Source organism: Bubalus kerabau, chromosome 7 (assembly GCF_029407905.1).
Source record: "Bubalus kerabau isolate K-KA32 ecotype Philippines breed swamp buffalo chromosome 7, PCC_UOA_SB_1v2, whole genome shotgun sequence".
In the NCBI taxonomy this organism is placed as follows: domain Eukaryota; kingdom Metazoa; phylum Chordata; class Mammalia; order Artiodactyla; family Bovidae; genus Bubalus; species Bubalus kerabau.
This window is the reverse complement of record NC_073630.1, coordinates 106,841,280-106,861,851: the sequence shown is the minus strand read 5'-3', so window position 1 is coordinate 106,861,851 and position 20,572 is coordinate 106,841,280. Positions and strand designations below refer to the sequence as shown.

The following is a 20,572-nucleotide window of genomic DNA, read 5'->3' as shown; positions in this document are numbered from 1 at the left end:
CCAGCACTTCCCTATGTGCACAGAAGGAAACTGAGGCTCAGAGAAGTTCAGTAATGGTCTGAGGCCACACAGCTGTCAGCGGCAGAGCCCTAGAGGTCTGCGTCCTTCTCAGACAGCCTCCAGTTCCCCTGGGTTTGCTCCGTCCAGGCAGACGGTTCTGCAGAGGCAGAGGTGGTCAGGGGACGGGCTCCCTGGTGGCTTCAGGTGGATTCTCAGAGCCCTGATTGGCCCGGCCGCCTCTGTCTCCCCGTGGCTCCCTCCAGCCTCACGGCCCCTGCAGGTTCCTGCCCTGTCCTCTCTCCTGCTCACACTGCGCTCGCTCCTGGTCCCTGGACGCATCTGTCTGCGTCTCATCTCCCTGCCCTGGCCTCAGGGTTTGCTCCCATCTGGAATCCCTTCCTTTGCTTCTCCATCCCAGGAGTCCCCCTCACCCCTAGAAACCCTCCTGACCCTCCCCTCCAGGGGCAGAACTGTGCCCATCATGTCTGCAGGACCAGGACAATGCTTCCAGGAGTGACCGTGCCTTCTCAGTACAGAATTGCTGACTGAATATTGACGAGTGGGTGCGGAGTGAGCTAATCAATGAACAACATGTCATCTTTCTCTGCTTTCCATAAAAGGGGTGGGCAGGCTAGCTGCCCAACTTGCCCCATCACTCTCTGAAGCCCCTTCAGAGTCTCTGTGGGCAGGCAGGAGGTCATGGAAGGTCCTCAGCCTGGGAGTCGGATACAGGATCTGAACCCCAGAGTGTGGGTGTGAGTATGAGTGTGAATCCAATGCGGACATATTGGAAAAACACTAAACCCCAGGATGGCAATAGTTCTAGTGCATGTACAAGTGTAGGACAGGGACGTGTCCTCTCCTAATTTCGTCCAGCCCAGCTCCAGCAACTATTTGGAAGTGCACTCGGTATTCAGGTTTGGGGGTGACCTAGTACAGGGGTTTTCTCCTTTTCAGGGACGTTCTCCCATGTGGAGTCTAAGTCAGCAGGTGAGACCTCAGAGTCTTGAATTCTTTGGGAGAGAAAAGGACTCCTTTCAAATCATGAGAAAGGACTCTGCTTGGCTGAGCTAGGGCCATCTTCCCACTGGTGGTCATTTCTGTCCCCATGGACAGACTCACTGATGGGCCAGCATGTGAGGGTCAGTGATTCTTCCCCAGCCTCTGGGGGTTGCTGGCAAACTTTTTCCTTCTATAGCTGGTAGATACATCTTCCCAGCTTTGCCCTTCATCTTCACATAGCTTTCTACCTAGGTCTGTGCATCCAAAAAGTATTTGTCACTCAGTCATGTCTGACTCTTTGCAACCCTATGGACAGTAGCCTGCCAGGCTCCTCTGTTCATGGAATTCTCCAGGAGTGGGTTGCCATTCCCTTCTCCAAATTATCTGTCTTACAGGGACACGATTCTTATAAGAGCAGGGTCCACCTGAATAATCTCATTCAGACTTCATTATCTTTCTAAGGACCCTCTTTCCAAACAAGGTTACATTCTGAGGATGAGGAGTTGTCATGTCAACTTAGGGAATCGGGGGAACATAGTTCAACCCATAATGCTCACCCTCATAATTACTTCCAGAAGGCTCTTGCTTCCCATCTTCTGAGCGCAGTGCACCTGCTGATTTGATACCAGAACTCTGGGTTGGAATCTGAAGAAGTTGGAGAGCTGGTGATGTAACTCAGTCCAAGACCAAAGGTCTAGGAATTGGTGGGTGATGGTGTAAGTTCTTATCTGAGTCCAAAAGCCCAAAAAGCGGGAACAGGGGTGTCTGAAAGCAGGAGAGTTTGGAGAGCTCCAGAGGACAGAGACTTCACCCTCCCCCACATTTGTTCTGAGCTTTCCTGATAGCTCAGTTGGTAAAGAATCCACCTGCAATGCAGAAGACCTCAGTTTGATTCCTGGGTCGGGAAGATCTACTGGAGAAGTGATAGCCTACCCACTACAGTGTTCTTGGGCTTTCCTTGTGGCTCAGCTGGTAAAGAATCCGCCGGCAGTGTGGGAGACCTGGGTTCGATCTCTGGATTGGGAAGATTCCCTGGAGAAGGGAAAGGCTACCCACTCCAGTATTCTGGCCTGGAGAATTCCATGGACTGTATAGTCCATGGGGTCGCAAAGAGTTGGACACGACTGAATGACTTTGACTTCATTTCATTTCATACTTGTTCTATTAGGCCCTCAAGAGATTGCATGAAGCCCACCCATACTGGCAGGGCATCTACTGCACTGATGTCTCTGACTCAGATGATAATCTCATCAGAAACTCCAACCAGGAATAGGTGGATACACGTAAATGTACAGGATCCCAGCAGAGGAAATTAGACCTCGAACTCTACAGCTGATTCCAAGGAATTGTTGCTTTGTCAGGTGTGATAATGGAATTGTGTGTGTAAGAAACACACATGATGTAGTGAAGGGGTGATTCCACTGAGAACCCTCCAGGCAAGGAATATGAGCAATAGAAAGAAGGGAGAGATGAAACCAGTGAAGCAAAATCTTGATAATTTTTAAATGTGAGTGATGCCGTGGTTGAGTATGAGCCAGTGTTTTCAATAATGCAAGTTCTGGGTCCCCCGTCCAGATTCTCTGATGGAGCGAGTCCTCGGGAACATTTGGAGTGACCGCTTTCCTATGATGGTGGCCATTGTCAGTCATTCCCTCCTGCTATCTCTTCGTTTCCCCCTTCCTATGCCAACCCCCTCTTTTCTAGGAGGGGCTGACCAACCTGAGAGCCCGTCTCATGGCCTGCTGGTTTTCATAATGGCCACCAGAGGGCGCAGTGGCCTAAGGCAGCAGCTGGAGTTGGCCTGAAATTTATAACAGGTGGAACTGCTTAAGTGTCCATGAGTCTTGGGGGCAGAAGCCATGTCAGCTGTTCCTTTGAAAGACATGTATTTAGGTCCAGTCAACATAGCAGTTTGGGCTTCCCTGGTGGCTCAGTAGTTAAGAATATGCCTGCAATGCAAGAGATGTGGGTTGAATCCTTGGGTCTGGAAGATCCCTGGGAGAACGAAATGGCAACCCACTCCAGTATTCTTGCCTGGGAAATCTCATAGACAGAGGAGCCTGGTGGTCTACAGTCGGTGGGGTTGCAAAGAGTCAGACATGACTTAGTGGCTGAATGACATTTAAAAAAAAAAAAAAAAACTTAAACATAGGAATTTAGCTTCCTATGCTTTGGTCTTTGACCTTTGCATCTTTGAGGCTGGAAAAGGAAGGACAGTGTAAATCCACAGTGATTACCATAGCTGCCTCCACAGCTGGTCACCTACTGTGACCCCCACCTCCCACCCCGCCATCCCTGGTCCCTTACCTCGCTGGATTCTGAGTCCGTGTCTGAGGCAGGCACACGGGAGAGGCAGAGCCTAGGTCCTGTGCCTGCACCATCGCAGCACTGGGAAAAAGGATGTCCAGCATCCTTCTGCTTCACTAGTATGGCGGTAAGACAGCTTGGCTACATAAGGTGGAGGATTTCCCAAAGAAAGACGGTTAACTTATAGGAGGCAGAGGAGAATAGATAACTCGAAGAGTCATAGATAGTGCCCTGGGGTGGGAGGCAAAAGGAACTTTCTCAATCGCTGACTCTGGATGGTGCTGGTCGTTCCCTGGCTCCATGGAATCCTTGCAGCAATCCAGGCAGCAATGCAGGCAGGAGGGAATTATCTTCATTTCACAGATCAGGAAACTGAGGCGATGCATCTGCACAGTCTGAGCTGCAGGCTGGGGCACAGGCCAGGATGCACAGCAGATATTTTCTCACTAGCCTCAGAGTCAATCACAGTTCTCGCCAGGTAACGTCAAAAGTCTTGCAGTGCTTGTCTTTAAAGCTCCTGACTCTCTCTTTCCGGGACACTCTTTGGGGGTTACCTGTATCTGCGTCTCCTGAATTGCTTTCTAAAGACCAAAAACAAATGCTTTTCTTATTTGCAACCACCTGCATTAACTTTTTTAGTTGATATTAGAAGGGGAGAGGAAGGAGTAAAAGGAAGATGGAGATAGCAGGAGAGGGGAGAGAGACAGGAAGGACCTCAATTTTTAGGCCCAGAACTAGCTGTTGAGTAGTGTGAGACCCACTCCGGGACTGATGCTGTCAGACTGAAGTGGTCCTGCTATGTCTGGACATGGAGACCACCAGCCTGATCCCTGAGAATGGTGGGGCTGGGTGTTGAAAGAGTACAGAGCTTCTGTTTGAAAGTGAAAATCGCTCAAGTCATGTCTCACTCTTTGCAACCCCATGAACTATACAGTCCATGGAATTCTCCAGGCCAGTTCTGGAATGGGTTGCCATGCCCTCCTCAGGGGATCTTCCCAACCCAGGGATCAAAACCAGATCTTCTGCATTGGAGGCATATTCTTTACCAACTGAGCCACCAGGGAAGCCCAAGAATCCTGGAGTAGGTAGCCTATTCCTTCTCCAGTGGATCTTCTTGACCCAGGAATTGAACTGGGGTCTCTTGAATTGCAGGTGGATTCTTTACCATCTGAGCTACCAGGGAACTTCTCTTTGGGAAGATAAAATTTCCAGAAATGGGTACAGGGGATGGTTATACAACATTTTGAACACACTAAATTCCACTGAACTGTTCACTTAAAAAGGTTAAAATGATGTTTCATGTCATATATATTTTACCCCAGTTGAAAAAAGACATCTCCACATGCGTTATTCAGTTGAATCCTTCCAGGAGCCCAGGGAGTGGGCAGCCATGACCACACTATACACAGACACAGGTGAATCGGGTTGTCCTGAGTTCCATGACAGGGACATCAAATTTAGGGATCCATCCCGGATATTCCTGTTACCGAAAGGAGGGTGACCATCAGTCAGAGGCATACACCAGTCACCTACCCTGATTGTCTGGAGAAGGCAATGGCACCCCACTCCAGTACTCTTGCCTGGAAAATCCCATGGACAGAGGAGCCTGGTGGGCTGCAGTCCATGGGGTCGCTGAGAGTCAGACATGACTGGGTGACTTCACTTTCCCTTCTCACTTTCATGCATTGGAGAAGGAAATGGCAACCCACTCCAGTGTTCTTGCCTGGAGAATCCCAGGGACGGGGGAGCCTTGTGGGCTGCCGTCTATGGGGTCGCACAGAGTCGGACACGACTGAAGTGACTTAGCAGCAGCAGCAACCCTGATTGTCAAACTTGCTTTAATTGTTGCCTGAAAAGACTTGCACATCCTCCAAGTGTTTCTTAGATTAACAGTAAGATGCTTGCCCAAGCTGCTTTTCAAGAACCCAGAGTCCGTTGTGTCTAACGCATACTCCAGCCAATTAAGACTTGTTAGGACCATCAACCCCCTACCTGTGCTTGTGAAAGTGCCCGCTCAGTGATATTTTGACAACAGAAGGTCTCAAATTGTACCTTCAGAGTTTGCCAACCTTGCCAGTTTCTGAACATGAAGAACTCGTAACCAGCTGCACCTGTGTAGAATGGTGATTTCCCTCATTTTCTTTTTCTTTTTGTGGGGGGTGATCTTAGCTTCCCAACCAGGTACTGAACCTACTCCCTCTGCAGTTAAAAACACGGAGTTCTAACCACTGGACCACCAAGGAACTCCTACCATCATTTCTTATTTCTGATCACCATTCTCTGTGCTCCCCACTCATCAGATCAGACATCACCAGATAAATAAATGAGATTTATTTATCTCATAAACACCTTGAGCCCCTGACTTCAGGAAGGTGGATTAGAGATGGACTTTCTATCTTTTTCCCCGGCTTCCTCATGAATACACCCTCTCTCTGCTCCAAACTTCAATGTCTCAAAATTGGCTTCTCTGTGTTGGGCAAACTAACCTATTTCTGTAACGCTCCCAATCCTTTCCCCTCATCCTGGCCCTCCAGGGGCAGTGATATCAGCACTGAGCAGTCCTGTTACTGCTCTGAAGCAGAGAGAAGCCAATCAACTGACAGCAGGTAGGAAAAATAGTGCTTAGTGCAGGATGCCAGCCAAGGAAAAGAGGCAATGCATGCCCAGAAGATCCTCAGCCCCCGATGGCTTTCAGGGAAGAGATTCTAAGGTAACATTCGGGGGAGGATTGAAGGCTGCATGATCAGCTTATATATAATCCTCTGATTCGGCTGATGTTATTGGAATCTCAATCATCAGCCTTCTGGGGTCTACAGGCTAGAGGTCAGCAGTTTTCACCCAGTGGAGGGTGTCTAGTTTCCATATAAACAACTCAAAGTACAAATCAAGTAATTACCTCCAGCCCTTGAGGGGGAACTAAAGGTCTGACATTGTTCTATGGCTAAACTGTTATTATTTCCTCTTCCTTTACTGCTTCTCCTTGTTTCTGCATTTTGCCACTTCTCTGATTAAATTTATCCTTCGGAACTCAGAGAAGGCCTAGGAGGCTAACGCTCTTCAAGAGGCAGGAGGCCGGGGACTCGGGGGGTGGGGTGTTAGCCCAAGGGAAGACTCGGTAGTCCCACGCTCACTTTCAAGCCCCCTATTTCTTGGACACGCCTTAGTCCTGAGAGGAACAGGAGTGACGGCCCCTCTGAATATGCCCTGCAGAAGGTGGGTGAAGTCAACTGTTCAAGATTAAAAGTGAGAAAGCCATTGACTATCACATTAAAGAATTCTGGAGCCCCAGTGTGAATAGTCTGTGTTATGAAAACTTAATCTCACTTAGATAGCCTTTCCCGGGGCCTGGAAAAGCATTTGAAAATTAGTAGACATATTATAAGAAGGATACTGATAAAATGCACCCCTGTAGTCCTCCTTAAAAGAGTCCTTTTATACCAGATGTAGTCAGAAGAGTAAGTTTTTGAATGGGTCCTCTTTAGGTACATTCTTTAACCAAGCAGCCTTTTTAAATTACACTATTTACTTCAACTTCTGTATTGATCCATTAGGATCAGCTCCGGTTTATATAACTGGAGCTCTGGGCTTCCCAGTTGGTTCAGTGGTAAAGAATCTGCTGGCCAATGCAGGAAACCCAAGAGATGCTGGTTCGATCCCTGGGTTGGGAAGATCCCCTGGACCATGAGACCCTTCAGCTGAGTCTGAGATGAGCTATTCCAGTGGAAACAATAGGAAACCTTGTGACTGAAGGCACGGGAGGCCCTATGGTGAGAACAGGTCAAGGACAGCAGGGAGTAGAAGAGGATGAGGCCAGGAGGTGAGGCCTGTGGCTGCATTAAGCAGACTCAGAAGTTTGTATGAAGGTAACTACAAGATGGCCACCACATTCCCACTTTCTTGCTATGGCTTCATACTGAAAGGCCTCGCTCAAATTTTAACAGGAGAAATGAAAAATTTTCAGATTTTTGGAGTCAGGGAACCAGGTTCAATAATGGTGCCGCACACCTGCCTGGTGGGAGAGGCTCACTCTCTCAGCTTCAGCACCTTCATGGGCACAGGGGGTGACAGCCCTCCTCTTGGGTGTGAGCATGCATGAGGGCACAGGAGCAGGTCTTGGCACGCAGGAGGACTCTGTGGCAGGCATCGTGATCAAATATAAAGAGAGTAGCACGCAAAAATACACTATCGTATGTAAAATAGATAGCTAGTGGGAATTTGCTATAAGAAAAGGAGGCTCAAGAGGGAGGGGATGTACGTATGCCTGTGGCTGATTCATGTTGATGTATGACAGAAACCAACACAATATTGCAAAGCAATTATCCTTCAATTAGATATAAATAATTTTTTAAAAAAAGAAAGAGATGTGAGGGTCTAATAAAAAAGGGTTCTGTCAGCAGCACCACCTTCTGAATGGAAGTGGTCAGAACTGAATCAGGTCTAGGAATCAGGACAGTAGTAACAGGAAATTAAATCAGGATAGTAGAAACTCAGATAAGGCAGGGATGCCAGATTAATAAGACCTAATTAATCGCAAAAACTTTTGCCCGACAAAATAAACCATAAGCAAAATGAAAAGACAGCCCACAGAATAAGAGAAAAATATTTACAAATTATGTGGCCAACAAGGAATTACCTCCAAAATGTACAAACAGCTCTTGCAACTCAATATCAAAAAACAACAACCAAATCAAAAGTGGGCAGAAGATCTAAATAGACATTTCTGCAAAGAAGACATACAAATGGCAAGGAAGGCTCATGAAAAGAAGTTCAGTGTTGCTAATATTAGAGAAATGCAAATCAAAACTACAATGAGCAGTCACTTTACAGTGGTCAAAATCATCATCAAAATATCTACACAGGGTAAATGCTGGAGAAAGTGTAGAGAAAAGGGTATTCTCCTACACTGCTGATGGACTACACTGTTGACGTATGTATTTGTACAACTGATTCACCTTGCTGTACAGTAGAAACTAACACAACATTGTAAATCAACTACATGCCAATAAACTCTTTAAAAGATTCCCAAGGATCAATTACAGGACACTAAATGGACTAACAATACCTACCACTTTTATGACTTTTTTGCTGGTTCTCTAATGCTTTCTTTTCTGATGGAAGGAAACTTTTCCTATTAAGCCAACTGTGACTTAAAGCAATTTGATAAGGGGGCAGCTTTGTAGGCAGAATTGAAAGATTCATCTTATTTTCCCTACTTCATGCCTCCAGAATTTGGAAACTCTTAGTAAATATTCTTATTTTCATTGCAATATAGGTATTTGTGTAAGTTCAATAAAATCCTGTTCTCTTTATAACAGAACACAATTTGAAACTTTGATTGTTGTTCCCAGACTTGGGTTGGAATACCACATTTGAGAGTTTATAGACTCAGATATGACCAGATAGCTTTAAGGAAGTAAGATTGACATTATGGTGCTATAAATCCACTTGAGAAAAACAGACTGGTACTTTGGGAATGTTCATTTCCTGGTGTATTCAGGAACCTCAGGACATTTAGGTGAGCTGAAGAAGAGAGGAATTAACACAAGTCTATAGTTATTGCAGGTGGGTCTGATGGTAAACTTTATCTTGGCCACTGGGCCTCAAGAGGCTTTTAAAAGTTCAATCTGAGACTCCTTATGAAAGAGTTTCAGCAAAGCGGATTTAAAAGAGCCTCTGTGATCTTTCACTATTCTTTGTGCACTTACCTAAATAATGAGGACAAGTTTATTGAATCTAAACTTATTTTGCCAACAAATCGGTCTTAATTTGGCTATCTTTGGTTAAAAGGGAATGATTTTAGAGAGAAAAATTATATTTCAGTAATCAGTCTTTGTGGATATTACGTTCTAGTGTTGTCCATGGGTCTTTTAAGGTTTTCTTTCCCACCCCTAAATTCAACTGGATCCTGAATTCTAGTTAACCTCCATATTTGGTTACAACTCTCCAAACTAACATTTTGAATTTTCCTCCCACTTTCTGCCTGGGAATTATTGGGAAGTAAATCTTCTTGTTTGCAAAAGCTATGCAAGCTGAAGTTGGACAAACTGATGTAAACTTCATAGAAATCACCACAGCAGTTTATGTGTGAACAGTCTTTGTACCTGTTGCCACATGGCCAATCAGAAAGATCATCAGAGACATTCGAACTACAAATAAGGAAAACCTATTGAAAGGGTGCTGCCATGAGTGGTGAGCTATGCCAGGATTTGTGACCTCCGGAGGAGAGGATTTCGATCTGGGGCCAGAGAAGAGGCTTGATCACTCGGAGTTTTTGTGTAGCAAAGTTTTATTAAAGAATAAAAGAGATGGTGAAATCTTCTGACTTAGAGTTCAGAAGGGAGCAGAATGATAGCTCCTTGCTAGTTTTTAGCAAGGAGTTATATATCTGTTTGCTAATCAGATAAAGAGCACCAGGCCCCCCTAACATAGCATGCATTTAGAGACAGCACTGGTACAAGGTGAGTTATCCCCAGCCATAAAACAACTGGCATGAATCTTGAAGAAAGGCAGATTTCCAAGCAAATGCGTAGTTTCATTAACATAGCTTAAGAGAAACACTTCCATAAGAAAAACTCATTGGTTAGCTCAAGGTTCGAGAAATGTTAAGTTCAGGCCAGGTGGAACCAGGTGTTGTCATGACAACACAGAATGTAAAAGAAGCCTCCTTTAGTTTTGTATAGGGAAGAAAAAAAAAAAAGTCTGCTAGTTGCAGTTTATTTCCTCCTGCCACTTGGGGACCCCTAGCCTTCCTACCTGTTACCCTCTCACTATCAATATGTCACTGTCTGCCTCATTCCATCTGAAGATGCTTTGAACTGGACATCTAGAAATCTCTACTGACTGCCTTCAGAACTCAGAAAGTGAGACTACAATTTGCTCCAATCATTAGTGTTTTCCACGGAAATGCCTCTTATTAAATACCTGATTGCTTGCACTATGGTCCTAATTTGGGGAACCCGCCTGCATCACCACCTCTTGAAATGAGACACAACTGTTTGACTAAACTGAACTATTCTCAAGACTAAGAGACTCACTCAATGAGATGGAGAGATCTCCCTCAGCTTCTGGACTGTGGACTTGTTGGAGAATTTTCAAAGACAGAACTGAAGGTGTTCAGAACAAGCCTCCTCGAGGTGTGCCACTTTGGCCTGTGGACTACTTTGAGCCAAAGGCAATCAAAACTCTGCAGACTAGACACAGAGACTCTGCACACTAGACTGATGTGCATGATGTGCAAAATGGAGAGGGTGGGGCAAATGGAGAGAGTAGCATGGAAACATACACACTGCCATATGTAGAATAGATAACCAGTGGGAATTTACTGTATGACTCAGGGAACTCAAACCAGGGCTCTGTCACAATCTAGAGAGAAAAATTATATTTCAGTAATCAGTCTTTGTGGATATTATGTTCTAGTGTTGTCCATGGGTCTTTTAAGGTTTTGTTTTCCACCCCTAAATTCAACTGGATCCTGAATTCTAGTTAACCTCCATATTTGGTTACAACTCTCCAAACTAACATTTTGAGTTTTTCTCCCACCTTTCTGCCTTGGAATCATGGGAAGTAAATTTTGTTCACAAAAGCTATGCAAGCTGAAGTTGGACAAACTGATGTAAACTTCATAGAAATCACCACAGCAGTTTGTGTGTGAACAGTCTTTTTACCTGTTGCCACATGGCCAATCAGAAAGATCATCAGAGACATTTGAACTACAAATAAGGAAAACCTATTGAAATCACCCTAAGGGCAGACCTACATATCCCCAGTGCACAGGTCAGAAGCCTGAGGCTCTGAGTTAGGCTGCAGGAGTTGTGTGTCACCCTGCTCCAGGCTTATGCAATCTGCCCATGAATCAGGATGAAGCGGAATTGTAGTGAGTGGCTGAGTTGAGCTTTACACACTGCACCCTGGTAATCACGCATGTTGACCAGGGTAGAAGCGAACAGGAATGTTCATAATGATTACATCCATGTGTCCACACAAAAGATAAAGAGCTCCTGCTTTGTCCCAGGTGCTGATACAGTAGAGAACAGAATGAAGCCTCATGAAGCCTGTCTAGTGAGTGAGGAGGGTGTTACAGAAACACTCAGATTAATGTAGAGTTATATTCATCAGTAAATGCTATGAAGCAGCAGGTGGGAGGTCTATGGAAGATCTCTCAGAGAGGGAAAAGACGTACAGGAGAACTAACAACCTGCCCATCAGAAAGTAGAAGAAGATGCTTCCCAGTGGAGGCAACAGCACCTGCAAAGAGCCTGAGGTCTCAAAGGGCTCGACCTTGTAGGGAGGATTTGGTCATGCCGAGGTGGTGCTGGGAGGAAGTGAATCCTTGCAGGTAGAGGGGACACAAGAGGCCAGGAAAGAGCAGAGGAAAGGGGTTGTGGGGATGGTGGGCAGTGGGCCTTCCAGCAGCTTCTGGAATGGAGCAGAAGAGGGTGTGGGAGGTGAGGCCAGAGAGTCAGGTGGGACAAGTCCTAAGGGTCTGAGATGCAGGCTGAGGGCCAACCGCCTGGAGGGCAGACACTGGGAGCGATGGAGGGTTGGAAGCAAGAGGATGTCGGGTCCACGCTGCTGTGGGGACCTTCCTGGTACACATGCAGCCCCAGGCAATCTGCCCATCAAGGCAAGCCTGAGCCCAGAGGCCAGTCCACTCGCCCTAGAGGACAGAGAGCACTGATTTGTTCTTACAAAAAACAAACAGAAATGGTGCCGGCGTGTCCATCCTACAATCTCCCACACACCATATCGTAGGGTCGGGCTGTCCTTTCTCTAGATCACCCAGAACGAGTCACGCTTCACACTCTCGTGTGCAGCTATGACCTGGATCAAGAAGAGGTCACAGGCCACACGCCCACATGTGACGACGGGAACAAGTTGGCATTGCTGCGGGGAAAGCTGGCAGCACCCTGCGTTCTTCTCACGGTGCCTGGATCCAATGTGGTGCATCTCATGAGAGCGGCCAAAACATGTGGCACTGGCCCTTTTGCTTGACAACAATTTGCTGTTGGTCACAGAACCCAAGACCTCAGATAGCCTCTCCAGGCTGGACATGCAGAACCTGTCCTAGAAAAGCTGCTCCTGTGTTGTAGCCTGTCCCTGTAGGGGCGTGCCAACCCACTAGGGAAGGACAGTGAGCCCTTGAGGTTGTCACAGAAACGTCACCCACAGCCACCCTCCTGGGGATCTTGCAGCCTCCAGAGCTGTGAGAAAATACATGTCTGCTGTTTAAGCCCCCTCCGTCTTACCTGTTATGACAGCCAAAGTAGAATAAATGGCAGCCAGAGAGGACTTAACAGCAGGAGGCAGACGGATAGGCTGCAAAGATGCTCTGAAACTGGTCAGTGTTGGTCCACGTGCGTGAAGAGATGCCAGCTCTACATGGCGGACGGAGGGGGAAGGGGTTAAAGATGCAGAGATGTAGGAACGGGCTGCAGTGAAGGTGGTGGGTGAGCTCAGTGTTTCCCCAGGAGGCCCGGAGGATACTCAGTTTACAAAGCATGGGCATCACTAAGCTCAGAGTTGGGGCTGCCCCTGTAGGCTGGGGAGGATGAGAGCCATGCCATTACAGAAGGGGCTCCCTGGCGACACTGGAAGTGATATGATGAGGAAAGGAGAGTCCAGGTACCTGCATCTGGCAGGCAAGTTAATGCTGGCTGTGGGGAGGACACCTCAGCAGATCCCTACGTGACTTCTTCACAGGCTACTTGAATGTCCCATGATGTGGTTGCTGATTCCTCCAGAGTGAGTCTCAAAGAGAGGACATAGTGACACCAGGCAAGGCGTGCATTTTAGTCAGGAGATGTGACGGGGGACACATGATCACGGGGTCTCTGCTCCCACTGTGAGCCCAGTTTCCAGAAGCTGCAGGCCTGAGTGAGGAATGGAGTGACCAGGTGAAGGTTCCGGCGAGCCGGAGTCTGGAGACGGCACCTGTGACTCTGGGGCGCCATCCTCTAGGAGGCATGTACACCCCAAATCTGTGGCCAGTGCACGGGGTCCCCAGTGGATAGAATATGTGAGATGGAAACAGGAGGGCTTCATGTATCATCACTCCCAGCGACCTACTTGGGAATTGGACTCTCACATGCATGACTCTGGACTCTGCAGGTTCAGAGGTTTGGCATCCAAAGGAGGGATGTATCCACCAGGTGACAACCTACTGGTGGCCCTGGTCCCTTTGCACTGCTTGTGCCAAGAGACCAGCAGACGAGGGGAAGGGCCAGCAGTCTAGCGGGGATCACTGATGGAGACCACAGGAGGAGGTAGTTCAGGCGGGCTGAACACAGGGAGGCAGGGAAGGCTCAGATGGTAACAGATGTGCATGTCTCTGGCTGCCTTTTCCTGATGGGGAAGGTGAACGGACAGGTGAGTGCTGTGACTCAGGAAGGCAGGCTGACCAAGGGTCAGGCCCCTCGGGAACGAGGCTCTGGGTATCCCCCACCAGGTCAGCCATCATTTTCAGCCCAGGTGCTCGCTGGAGGTGAGAGGCACGGATGGGTGGTAGATGGGTAGGTGGGGGTATGAGTATCAGATACAACCCTGAGCGAGCTGCAGCAAGAACAGCTAATGCACAGGCCTGGAGGAAAGGACAAGAATGGACGCATGTGTGACACGGTGTGAGGTCTCCATATGGGTGCGGCCATGTGGGGCTGGAGCAGCGGGGCCAGCCTGCCTCTCCCTTTGGAAGGGCTCTCAGGGCTTCTCCACGTCTCCTTCCCTCGTGGCCTGGTTTGGGCTTCCTCACAGCATGGTGGCCCCGCCTCCACACGTGAGTGCCCCAGGGACCAAGGCAACATCTGCCTTGTCACTTCTGACAGCCTCCAAGTCACACAGGGCATCTTATCCACATTCTGTTGGTTACTAGTGAGTCACATGCCCACCAGCTATAAAGGGAGAAGAAACTAGACCCTGTTCTCAACAGGAGGAAAGTCAAGGTCAAATCATGTCAGATGTGGGCCAAGGAAGGGGGATGGGACAGAGAGGATGAAGACTTGCTTGGAGACCATATTCTCCAGTTGTATTTGATGAATGGGTGGACAAGGCGGCCAGAAGGGAGAATGAGTCTCAGCTCTGGTCATGATAGAAAATGCCAATAAGACATTTGGACCTCAGGCAGAGGAGCCCACCCTGTGGATCCCCTGCTCCTCGGTCAAGGGGCACAGAGACAATGCCAGGCAACACTCAGCTCCACCATGTGACCAGCCTTCCCCCAGGAAGGAGACCCTGAGGTTGTTATCTCTTGTGCATTCTGTCACTGATCCCCGGCTCCTCTATGGCCATCCCATTTTACAGATGGGGAGCTGAGGCCCAGAGAGATTAGGCATCTCGTCAAGGTCACTATCAATTACCCAGATTCTATTTAGAAAGTTTCAGGGAGTCTTGCTCCTCTACTAGCTATGTGATCTTGGGTAAGTCAGGTACTATTTATAAAAGCCCGTTTTCAATGGCAACCCACTCCAGTACTCTTGCCTGGAAAATCCCATGAATGGAGGAGCCTGGTAGGCTGCAGTCCGTGGGATTGCGAAGAGTGGAACAAGACTGAGCGACTTGACTTTCACTTTTCACTTTCATGCGTTGGAGAAGGAAATGGCAACCCACTCCACTGTTCTTGCCTGGAGAATCCCAGGGGCGGGGGAGCCTGGTGGGCTGCCGTCTACAGGGTCGCACAGAGTCGGACACGACTGAAGCGACTTAGTTTTCCTCCTTAAAATGGAGATTACACTCCGTATGGAGAAGGGAATGGCAACCCACTCCAGTACTCTTGCCTGGGGAATCCCATGGACAGAGGAGCCTGGCGGGCTACAGTCCACAGGTAGCAAAGAGTCGGACACGACTGAGTGACTAACACCATACTGTACACTGCAGTCCTCACTGCAAGGCCCTGATTGGGGGTTCCATGTGACAGAGAGTTTATCAAGGCAGGCTTCCAGGTGGTGGCACTCCCCGGATGGAGTGTTGAGTTTTGTAGGGCAGCTTCTGAGTCAATCAGCCAGTCAGAGGGCTGCAAGTAGAGATGGGCAGGGAAGCCCAGCAGGAAAAGCTTGGAGAGGCACAAAGGAGGGGCACGGGCGTTGGAGTGAGGAGTAGCATTCCTGGCAGGAGTGAAGTCTGGCAGGCTTCCCTGGGGAGGTGGCATTCAGTATTTGGCCTGAAAGTGGACAGAGATTGCCAGGAAACTGCAGATGGGAGTGGACGTCAGAAGGGCATGAGCGAGTGTCTCCAGCCTGCGCTGCTCGGGTGAGTAGCACTGCTCATGGCACCTATGTGGGCATCTCTCCTGTTTTGCTTCCTCCCTCCTCCCCTGAGGGGTGGTAGCCCAATCAGCTCCAGAGAAGCTGGGCCCTGTAGGCAGAGTGAAGTCCTCCAGCCCTGCCTGCAGGCCAGTGGGATGGAGTCACTCAGCTGGCTGCCCATGTTCATGCCCAGTGCTGAGGCCCCAGGAGGCCCTGGTCCCATCACAAATCAGGGTCTTCGTGGTGCCCCACCACCACGTGGACATAGGCTAGCTCCACCCCTCCAGGTGGGTGTCCTCAGTGATCCCTGCTCACCTCTTGGAGCTGCAGTTCCTTTTCTTTCCCCCCACTGGAATCCAGTGTGGGTTTGTGTCCTGGGTCTGCAACACAGGGAGGGTCAGCCTGGGCTCTGGTTCTGCCTCCGTTATGGACGGTCTGTGTGGCACAGCTTGGGCTGGTCGCTTCCTGTCTCTGTGGTTTAGTTTCCCCACCTGTACTGGGGAAAATTACAGGCAGCAGAGATCAGATGAAGTGTGCATGGGCCTGAGGAAGGACATGGTCACAGGCCCAGTCTGGGGACCCGCTCTGCTCCCTGAGGTTCACTTCTGTAGTGAGCAGGGGCCTCGGAGCTTTACACTGGCTGTTCCCTTTGCCCCAAAGTCTTTCCTCCCAGATGCCTGAGGGGTTCAGTCCCTCTTTATCTTCTGGTTGTTCCTGAAAAGGGCTTTCATGGTGAGGCCATCCTGGCACCCTTGCGTACTCTCCTGTATGTGCTGTGCTCAGTCACTTCAGTTGGGTCTGACTCTTTGTGATCCTGTGGACTATAGCCTGCCAGGATCCTCTGTCCATGGGATTCTCCAGGCAAGAATACTGGGGTGGATTGCCATTTCCTTCTCCAGGGGATCTTCTCGACCCAGGGACCCTGCATCTCCTGCATTGCAGACAGATTCTTTACCGCTGAGCCCGCGGGGAAGCCCTTACTCCCCTGTATATATTCCCCCTACTCCCTTCCTTATATTTTACTTACCAGCTTGTGAATCTCCGGTTTCCAAACTAGAACATCAGCTGCCTCGGTAGGGGCTTCATCCACTGTGTCTACGAACATATTCTCAACCCGCCTGATGGATGGAGTAGAGGCTCCATGAGTGTTTGTTGTGTGAATGAATGAATGATGCCAGGAAGGAGGGGTGGGAAAGACTCTGATTTCTTTAGGTGACTTTAAATTGTTAGACATGCCTCCTTGAGCTTTCTTATGGAAGAAGGAAGGAAATAAATAAACACACAACCCCACTCTGTGATGATGGATATAATTCATTACATGAGATGTTAACAAGTGAGGAGCTCATTTTAAAGAGAGGGGCAGCAAGAGCCTTGAGGCTGAGTCCGGTCCTGGGCCCATTGGGTAGCCTCTGTGGGGGCCACCCACCTGTGTGTAGAGCTGCTGACCTGTCACCCCCAGTTCACAGAAGGGGAAAGTGAGGCCCAGAGAAGGTTGGTGCTGCTCAAGGTCACCAGAAATAGCCGCATGCCTGCTGACTTCCTGCCCGGTGCTCTCTGCATTCCTTTACCAGCATCTCCGGGCTCCACGGTGAGCCAGGCTGACCTAGATGGGAAGCAGGTGCGGCTCCATCCTGGGGGCTCCCTGCCTGGGGGGAGGCAGGTAGATCCACAGGGACAACTCGGGGGGTCAGCTCCTCTCAGCTCCATCTCTCAGCACCCACACCCCCATCATTTCAGCCCAAGGAAGCCCTTCTGAGTCCCTGGACCTCTCCCCTGGGGCCCCTGGGTTTGACTGGTCTGTCCCCCCATGGCAGCCCCGGGGCCACCCAGCATGTCCTTCTGGGAGGCTGTCCCCGGCCCTGGGCCTGGCCGGCACGTCCCTCTGTCTTATGGGGTGTCACAGTCTGTCTCCTCATGTCTCCTCAGGGGGGCGTATTCCCATCAAAGGGGGTCTGCCCATGTCCTTCCCCCCGTGCACCGTTTATCGTGCATCTGGCACAGAGTGGGCACAGAGGCTCCCTTGCTGGAACAGCAGTGAGAGCAGAGGGCAGGGCCCTGGGCAGATGGTGTGAGTGGCAGGGCCCCCAACACTGCGGGTCCCTGGATTTTACTCCCTGGCCTCCGGGACCCCGGATGGAGCTGGTGTGATGGTGTCCCCCTTCCCCTCCCCCGTCTAGGAGAGCATGCAGGCTTCTGTCAGCACAGTCTACACCTCGGTGCTGGAGGACCTGACCCGTAACAAGCAGCACAGGTTCATCATCGTGGACCAGGAGTTCTTCCGGCTGTGGTGGGATGGTGTCATGTCAGCCAAGCAGAAAGTCCAGGTAACGCTGCCCTCCAGGGTGGTCCTCGCCGGGGAGCTGAGAGAGGAGTGGCCTGGGGGTCCCAGTGATGACCCTGCAGGAAGCTCCTGGGGCAGTGCTCTCTGTGGCCGGGGCTGTGCTGGGTAAACCAGGAGGCCCTGAACTCTCTGGGGCTGCTCTCAGAGTTTAGATGAGAGTTGTGGTCAGCCGCATGCCCAGGAGACAGGTTCGTGTTTAATCCCGCCTTTCTGGCTGCTCACTGCAGCTGTGGCAACCCCGCTGGCACTCAGCTGGCGTGAACGGGGTCACCTCTGGCACTGGGCACTCCAGGGGGCCTGTGTCCACACTCTCTTCCTTCATTTACACATCTGTGTGGCCCCCGTGGGGACGGGAGCTGGTGACCCAGCCAGGGGATGCCACAGTCCCTGTGGTTTCAAGGCTGGAGGCAGATTGGCTTCACTCATCACGGGGAGTGAGAGGCCCCGCTCGACGGAGGGCAGCCTGGGGCCAGGGCCTGCTCCCCCACCTCCCTGGGTGGTCACAGGTGGCCGGTGGCCTCTGTCAGCCGCATCTACAGTGGGAGTGATCTCCCTCCTCAGAGAGGCTGTACTTGGAGTAACCATGTGATGGAAGTGCCTGGGATGCCTCTCTGGAGCTTGGCCCCTCCAGGCTTCCCTTTCCCTCAGAACAGTCCCTGGTGGTGAGTCTCAGAGGCCCAGAGACCTGCTCAAGGTAGCAAAGCTCAGATGGTGAAGCAGGGTGTCCACAAGGTCCCCCCAGAGGGGATGTGAACCTGCAACCCTAGAGCTGAGAAGACCAGCCTCCCATTTGATGGGCTCTGTGGCATTCCAGGTGCTGGCCTATGACTTTCTACACATTATTTCATTGACTCCTCCCAACAGCCTCACTGTACAGAGAAGGTTCAGGTTCAGAGAGGGCAGGTAACTGGCTCGTGGTCACACAGCTTATACAAGACAGGTGGGATTCTGGGTCAGATATCCTGACTCGAAGCATAACTCTCCAAGGTCTTCAGTAGAAAGTTCCCATTTCTTTACATGGATGCCCCCAAACATCTGTCTCCTCCCCTAGAGAGAGGTGTGGCCTGGCTAAGGTAATTCAATGGCACAGCCCACGAAGAGAGAGTTTTTCTCTGCTTTGTTCTGGCCAAATCCTCATTACCTGGGCGATGCCCAGAATGTAGTAGGTGTTTTTTGAAACAGTACATGTAGGTGTCATTCAGTATATTTTCAGTGAATGAGCTTCAAATACTGCACCTTCAGAAATCAAATCAAAACTACAGTCTGTCAAGTGGATGGTGCCTTGCTGGTGTAGCCTTTGCCCTTACATGTCCAGACCATCCCCAGGGGTCAGCTCCCCTCAGCTTCATCTCCCATCTTCTGTCCTCCCTATCTTTCATGTATACTAAAATTTGTCATCCAATCATGTGACAAACCCAATTTGAAGGACAGTCTACAAAATAATTAGCCTGTAATCTTTGAAATTATCAATCACATGGAAGAAAAAGAAAGGCTCATGAAGTGTTATGAATTAAAGGATAATGAAGAGAAATGACATTAAAACCAATTCATGATCCTAGATTGAATCTTGCACCAGAGGAAGGACATTAGTGGAACAAGTGGCAAAGTTTGACTAAAGTTCCTTAATTCCCTAGTAGCGTTTTTAACATTAAATTTCTTGATTTTGATAAGTTTGCAAAAGTTACAATAATCTTGTTCTTGCCAAACCTATACTGAAGTATTCTAAAGGCTAACTTGTGCTTTCAAATGGCTTTGAAGAAACAAAGTATGTGTAAGGATACGGGAGCGTATTCAAGGAAACAGGCAAAAATAATGACGAGATAATCTGGGGGAAGTACTTATGGGAGCGCCTGATACAATTCTAGCAAGTGTTCTTTAAGTTTGAAATTATTCCAAAAGCAAAATTTCAAGATATATACTTTTATATTATATATGTGTTTTATGAAGCTGCCATCATGGACCAGGTGCTGGTCTAGGTACTGGACACATTGGTGACCAGGACAGACAGGGTCCTGCTTTTGCAGAATAAATGAAGGTGAGGAGTTTCAAGGAAGGACTGTGAGACTCTGTCGGCATGTCCCCAACAAACACAACCAGGCTCAGCTCAGGGACTGTAACCTGGCTTTTTCTCTCTGCCCACAATGCCAAGGTCCGCCAGCTTGTGGCCCAAAGACGCCTGGAGTCTGTCCTCGGAGGCCAGGTCATGCACGATGAGGCCGTGACCCACGTCGATGACCAGATCCTCCAGCTCACAGGTTTGATTACCCTTTCCCAGACCCAGGGTCCCTTGGGTCTCCTGTTAGGCTGCGACTGGGCATCTGAGCCCTGGTCTGGCGTCCAGGTTCACCTCTCAGCAGGAGACTGTGATCCACAAAAACTGTGATTGGCTGATGCCACACCCTTGCCTGTGCCCTTGAGTGCAGGGCTTGAGTGTGGATTTTAGACCAGATGGGCTGGCTATATCCTGGCTCTCAACCCCCTGAACAGGGGGCAAGTGATGTAACCCCATTAAGTCTCAACTTCCTCCTCTATAAAAACGTTTGATAATGAGGCACCTCAAAGCATTGTTATTGAGATTAAATTGGGATCATTCAAACAGAGCACATTGAGTGTAGTGTGTGGATCTCCAGTAAATGGTCAGTGAAGGTTAGATTCCATCTCTGTTATCACCGCACCCACCACATACTCC

At 49.3% G+C, this 20,572-nt stretch overlaps 1 pseudogene; it reads left to right on the top strand.

Moving 5' to 3' along the window:
- The first annotated feature begins 15,697 nt into the window (after positions 1-15,697).
- The window catches only part of LOC129657308 (epididymis-specific alpha-mannosidase-like), a 39,116-nt pseudogene continuing 34,241 nt past the window's right edge, over positions 15,698-20,572 (top strand).